Genomic DNA, 5,000 nt, shown 5'->3' with positions numbered 1-5,000 from the left:
TATGGATAAGTAGCCTATGGTTGTCAACTTATTTCGTACGGCCATACCAGCCTGGCAACGCCCGATCTCGTCTGATCTCGGAAGCTAAGCAGGGTCGGGCCTGGTTAGTACTTGGATGGGAGACCGCCTGGGAATACCAGGTGCTGTATGCTCTTTTGCTCATTCACTTAGAAACTGAAATCTTGCAATATGCACAAGTAGTCCTTCATGAAAGGGGCTGGAAGCTGTTTTCATTTTGACACGAGAGAGAGAGAGAGAGAGACCACCTTGCATTGTCAATTGCTAAATCTGTATATGGATAAGTAGCCTATGGTTGTCAACTTATTTCGTACGGCCATACCAGCCTGGCAACGCCCGATCTCGTCTGATCTCGGAAGCTAAGCAGGGTCGGGCCTGGTTAGTACTTGGATGGGAGACCGCCTGGGAATACCAGGTGCTGTATGCTCTTTTGCTCATTCACTTAGAAACTGAAATCTTGCAATATGCACAAGTAGTCCTTCATGAAAGGGGCTGGAAGCTGTTTTCATTTTGACACGAGAGAGAGAGAGACCACCTTGCATTGTCAATTGCTAAATCTGTATATGGATAAGTAGCCTATGGTTGTCAACTTATTTCGTACGGCCATACCAGCCTGGCAACGCCCGATCTCGTCTGATCTCGGAAGCTAAGCAGGGTCGGGCCTGGTTAGTACTTGGATGGGAGACCGCCTGGGAATACCAGGTGCTGTATGCTCTTTTGCTCATTCACTTAGAAACTGAAATCTTGCAATATGCACAAGTAGTCCTTCATGAAAGGGGCTGGAAGCTGTTTTCATTTTGACACGAGAGAGAGAGAGAGAGAGAGAGAGAGACCACCTTGCATTGTCAATTGCTAAATCTGTATATGGATAAGTAGCCTATGGTTGTCATCTTATTTCGTACGGCCATACCAGCCTGGCAACGCCTGATCTCGGAAGCTAAGCAGGGTCGGGCCTGGTTAGTACTTGGATGGGAGACCGCCTGGGAATACCAGGTGCTGTATGCTCTTTTGCTCATTCACTTAGAAACTGAAATCTTGCAATATGCACAAGTAGTCCTTCATGAAAGGGGCTGGAAGCTGTTTTCATTTTGACACGAGAGAGAGAGAGAGAGAGACCACCTTGCATTGTCAATTGCTAAATCTGTATATGGATAAGTAGCCTATGGTTGTCAACTTATTTCGTACGGCCATACCAGCCTGGCAACGCCCGATCTCGTCTGATCTCGGAAGCTAAGCAGGGTCGGGCCTGGTTAGTACTTGGATGGGAGACCGCCTGGGAATACCAGGTGCTGTATGCTCTTTTGCTCATTCACTTAGAAACTGAAATCTTGCAATATGCACAAGTAGTCCTTCATGAAAGGGGCTGGAAGCTGTTTTCATTTTGACACGAGAGAGAGAGAGACCACCTTGCATTGTCAATTGCTAAATCTGTATATGGATAAGTAGCCTATGGTTGTCAACTTATTTCGTACGGCCATACCAGCCTGGCAACGCCCGATCTCGTCTGATCTCGGAAGCTAAGCAGGGTCGGGCCTGGTTAGTACTTGGATGGGAGACCGCCTGGGAATACCAGGTGCTGTATGCTCTTTTGCTCATTCACTTAGAAACTGAAATCTTGCAATATGCACAAGTAGTCCTTCATGAAAGGGGCTGGAAGCTGTTTTCATTTTGACACGAGAGAGAGAGAGAGAGAGAGAGAGAGAGAGGGAGACTACCTTGCATTGTCAATTGCTAAATCTGTATATGGATAAGTAGCCTATGGTTGTCAACTTATTTAGTACGGCCATACCAGCCTGGCAACGCCCGATCTCGTCTGATCTCGGAAGCTAAGCAGGGTTGGGCCTGGTTAGTACTTGGATGGGAGACCGCCTGGGAATACCAGGTGCTGTATGCTCTTTTGCTCATTCACTTAGAAACTGAAATCTTGCAATATGCACAAGTAGTCCTTCATGAAAGGGGCTGGAAGCTGTTTTCATTTTGACACGAGAGAGAGATAGAGAGAGAGAGAGAGAGACCACCTTGCAATGTCAATTGCTAAATCTGTATATGGATAAGTAGCCTATGGTTGTCAACTTATTTAGTACGGCCATACCAGCCTGGCAACGCCCGATCTCGTCTGATCTCGGAAGCTAAGCAGGGTCGGGCCTGGTTAGTACTTGGATGGGAGACCGCCTGGGAATACCAGGTGCTGTATGCTCTTTTGCTCATTCACTTAGAAACTGAAATCTTGCAATATGCACAAGTAGTCCTTCATGAAAGGGGCTGGAAGCTGTTTTCATTTTGACACGAGAGAGAGAGAGAGAGAGAGGGAGAGACCACCTTGCATTGTCAATTGCTAAATCTGTATATGGATAAGTAGCCTATGGTTGTCAACTTATTTTGTACGGCCATACCAGCCTGGCAACGCCCGATCTCGTCTGATCTCGGAAGCTAAGCAGGGTCGGGTCTGGTTAGTAATTGGATGGGAGACCGCCTGGGAATACCAGGTGCTGTATGCTCTTTTGCTCATTCACTTAGAAACTGACATCTTGCAATATGCACAAGTAGTCCTTCATGAAAGGGGCTGGAAGCTGTTTTCATTTTGACACGAGAGAGAGAGAGAGAGAGAGATAGAGAGAGACTACCTTGCATTGTCAATTGCTAAATCTGTATATGGATAAGTAGCCTATGGTTGTCAACTTATTTCGTACGGCCATACCAGCCTGGCAACGCCCGATCTCGTCTGATCTCGGAAGCTAAGCAGGGTCGGGCCTGGTTAGTACTTGGATGGGAGACCGCCTGGGAATACCAGGTGCTGTATGCTCTTTTGCTCATTCACTTAGAAACTGAAATCTTGCAATATGCACAAGTAGTCCTTCATGAAAGGGGCTGGAAGCTGTTTTCATTTTGACACGAGAGAGAGAGAGACCACCTTGCATTGTCAATTGCTAAATCTGTATATGGATAAGTAGCCTATGGTTGTCAACTTATTTCGTACGGCCATACCAGCCTGGCAACGCCCGATCTCGTCTGATCTCGGAAGCTAATCAGGGTCGGGCCTGGTTAGTACTTGGATGGGAGACCGCCTGGGAATACCAGGTGCTGTATGCTCTTTTGCTCATTCACTTAGAAACTGAAATCTTGCAATATGCACAAGTAGTCCTTCATGAAAGGGGCTGGAAGCTGTTTTCATTTTGACACGAGAGAGAGAGAGACTACCTTGCATTGTCAATTGCTAAATCTGTATATGGATAAGTAGCCTATGGTTGTCAACTTATTTCGTACGGCCATACCAGCCTGGCAACGCCCGATCTCATCTGATCTCGGAAGCTAAGCAGGGTCGGGCCTGGTTAGTACTTGGATGGGAGACCGCCTGGGAATACCAGGTGCTGTATGCTCTTTTGCTCATTCACTTAGAAACTGACATCTTGCAATATGCACAAGTAGTCCTTCATGAAAGGGGCTGGAAGCTGTTTTCATTTTGACACGAGAGAGAGAGAGAGAGAGAGAGAGAGATAGAGAGAGACTACCTTGCATTGTCAATTGCTAAATCTGTATATGGATAAGTAGCCTATGGTTGTCAACTTATTTCGTACGGCCATACCAGCCTGGCAACGCCCGATCTCGTCTGATCTCGGAAGCTAAGCAGGGTCGGGCCTGGTTAGTACTTGGATGGGAGACCGCCTGGGAATACCAGGTGCTGTATGCTCTTTTGCTCATTCACTTAGAAACTGAAATCTTGCAATATGCACAAGTAGTCCTTCATGAAAGGGGCTGGAAGTTGTTTTCATTTTGACACGAGAGAGAGAGAGAGAGAGACCACCTTGCATTGTCAATTGCTAAATCTGTATATGGATAAGTAGCCTATGGTTGTCAACTTATTTCGTACGGCCATACCAGCCTGGCAACGCCCGATCTCGTCTGATCTCGGAAGCTAAGCAGGGTCGGGCCTGGTTAGTACTTGGATGGGAGACCGCCTGGGAATACCAGGTGCTGTATGCTCTTTTGCTCATTCACTTAGAAACTGACATCTTGCAATATGCACAAGTAGTCCTTCATGAAAGGGGCTGGAAGCTGTTTTCATTTTGACACGAGAGAGAGAGAGAGAGAGAGAGACTACCTTGCATTGTCAATTGCTAAATCTGTATATGGATAAGTAGCCTATGGTTGTCAACTTATTTCGTACGGCCATACCAGCCTGGCAACGCCCGATCTCATCTGATCTCGGAAGCTAAGCAGGGTCGGGCCTGGTTAGTACTTGGATGGGAGACCGCCTGGGAATACCAGGTGCTGTATGCTCTTTTGCTCATTCACTTAGAAACTGACATCTTGCAATATGCACAAGTAGTCCTTCATGAAAGGGGCTGGAAGCTGTTTTCATTTTGACACGAGAGAGAGAGAGAGAGAGAGAGAGAGATAGAGAGAGACTACCTTGCATTGTCAATTGCTAAATCTGTATATGGATAAGTAGCCTATGGTTGTCAACTTATTTCGTACGGCCATACCAGCCTGGCAACGCCCGATCTCGTCTGATCTCGGAAGCTAAGCAGGGTCGGGCCTGGTTAGTACTTGGATGGGAGACCGCCTGGGAATACCAGGTGCTGTATGCTCTTTTGCTCATTCACTTAGAAACTGAAATCTTGCAATATGCACAAGTAGTCCTTCATGAAAGGGGCTGGAAGTTGTTTTCATTTTGACACGAGAGAGAGAGAGAGAGAGACCACCTTGCATTGTCAATTGCTAAATCTGTATATGGATAAGTAGCCTATGGTTGTCAACTTATTTCGTACGGCCATACCAGCCTGGCAACGCCCGATCTCGTCTGATCTCGGAAGCTAAGCAGGGTCGGGCCTGGTTAGTACTTGGATGGGAGACCGCCTGGGAATACCAGGTGCTGTATGCTCTTTTGCTCATTCACTTAGAAACTGACATCTTGCAATATGCACAAGTAGTCCTTCATGAAAGGGGCTGGAAGCTGTTTTCATTTTGACACGAGAGAGAGA

General features: G+C 46.9%; 15 non-coding genes and 2 pseudogenes across 15 annotated transcripts; all 17 read left to right on the top strand.

Annotated features, from left to right (window-relative positions):
• The first annotated feature begins 33 nt into the window (after positions 1–33).
• On the top strand, positions 34–152 carry LOC146223871 (5S ribosomal RNA). The gene has a single exon (XR_014747195.1). It is a non-coding gene; the product is annotated as a 5S ribosomal RNA (ribosomal RNA).
• Positions 153–326: 174 nt separating this feature from the next.
• LOC146223870 (5S ribosomal RNA) lies at positions 327–445 on the top strand. The gene has a single exon (XR_014747194.1). It is a non-coding gene; the product is annotated as a 5S ribosomal RNA (ribosomal RNA).
• Positions 446–613: 168 nt separating this feature from the next.
• LOC146223869 (5S ribosomal RNA) lies at positions 614–732 on the top strand. The gene has a single exon (XR_014747193.1). It is a non-coding gene; the product is annotated as a 5S ribosomal RNA (ribosomal RNA).
• A 182-nt stretch (positions 733–914) lies between these two features.
• Positions 915–1,023, top strand: LOC146223868 (5S ribosomal RNA; annotated as a pseudogene).
• Positions 1,024–1,197: 174 nt separating this feature from the next.
• On the top strand, positions 1,198–1,316 carry LOC146223867 (5S ribosomal RNA). The gene has a single exon (XR_014747191.1). It is a non-coding gene; the product is annotated as a 5S ribosomal RNA (ribosomal RNA).
• A 168-nt stretch (positions 1,317–1,484) lies between these two features.
• On the top strand, positions 1,485–1,603 carry LOC146223866 (5S ribosomal RNA). Its single transcript, XR_014747190.1, has one exon. It is a non-coding gene; the product is annotated as a 5S ribosomal RNA (ribosomal RNA).
• Positions 1,604–1,793: 190 nt separating this feature from the next.
• Positions 1,794–1,912, top strand: LOC146223865 (5S ribosomal RNA). The gene has a single exon (XR_014749506.1). It is a non-coding gene; the product is annotated as a 5S ribosomal RNA (ribosomal RNA).
• A 184-nt stretch (positions 1,913–2,096) lies between these two features.
• LOC146223864 (5S ribosomal RNA) lies at positions 2,097–2,215 on the top strand. The gene has a single exon (XR_014749795.1). It is a non-coding gene; the product is annotated as a 5S ribosomal RNA (ribosomal RNA).
• A 182-nt stretch (positions 2,216–2,397) lies between these two features.
• LOC146223863 (5S ribosomal RNA) lies at positions 2,398–2,516 on the top strand (annotated as a pseudogene).
• A 186-nt stretch (positions 2,517–2,702) lies between these two features.
• On the top strand, positions 2,703–2,821 carry LOC146223862 (5S ribosomal RNA). The gene has a single exon (XR_014747189.1). It is a non-coding gene; the product is annotated as a 5S ribosomal RNA (ribosomal RNA).
• Positions 2,822–2,989: 168 nt separating this feature from the next.
• On the top strand, positions 2,990–3,108 carry LOC146223861 (5S ribosomal RNA). The gene has a single exon (XR_014749683.1). It is a non-coding gene; the product is annotated as a 5S ribosomal RNA (ribosomal RNA).
• A 168-nt stretch (positions 3,109–3,276) lies between these two features.
• LOC146223860 (5S ribosomal RNA) lies at positions 3,277–3,395 on the top strand. The gene has a single exon (XR_014747381.1). It is a non-coding gene; the product is annotated as a 5S ribosomal RNA (ribosomal RNA).
• Positions 3,396–3,587: 192 nt separating this feature from the next.
• Positions 3,588–3,706, top strand: LOC146223859 (5S ribosomal RNA). Its single transcript, XR_014747188.1, has one exon. It is a non-coding gene; the product is annotated as a 5S ribosomal RNA (ribosomal RNA).
• A 174-nt stretch (positions 3,707–3,880) lies between these two features.
• Positions 3,881–3,999, top strand: LOC146223858 (5S ribosomal RNA). The gene has a single exon (XR_014747187.1). It is a non-coding gene; the product is annotated as a 5S ribosomal RNA (ribosomal RNA).
• A 178-nt stretch (positions 4,000–4,177) lies between these two features.
• On the top strand, positions 4,178–4,296 carry LOC146223857 (5S ribosomal RNA). The gene has a single exon (XR_014747370.1). It is a non-coding gene; the product is annotated as a 5S ribosomal RNA (ribosomal RNA).
• A 192-nt stretch (positions 4,297–4,488) lies between these two features.
• On the top strand, positions 4,489–4,607 carry LOC146223856 (5S ribosomal RNA). Its single transcript, XR_014747185.1, has one exon. It is a non-coding gene; the product is annotated as a 5S ribosomal RNA (ribosomal RNA).
• Positions 4,608–4,781: 174 nt separating this feature from the next.
• On the top strand, positions 4,782–4,900 carry LOC146223855 (5S ribosomal RNA). Its single transcript, XR_014747184.1, has one exon. It is a non-coding gene; the product is annotated as a 5S ribosomal RNA (ribosomal RNA).
• The last annotated feature ends 100 nt before the right edge of the window (positions 4,901–5,000 follow it).

The sequence above is a fragment of the Hypomesus nipponensis genome, chromosome 25 (assembly GCF_054491055.1).
Source record: "Hypomesus nipponensis isolate SF chromosome 25, ASM5449105v1, whole genome shotgun sequence".
NCBI lineage: Eukaryota > Metazoa > Chordata > Actinopteri > Osmeriformes > Osmeridae > Hypomesus > Hypomesus nipponensis.
This window is presented reverse-complemented; position numbering and strand designations above follow the sequence as displayed.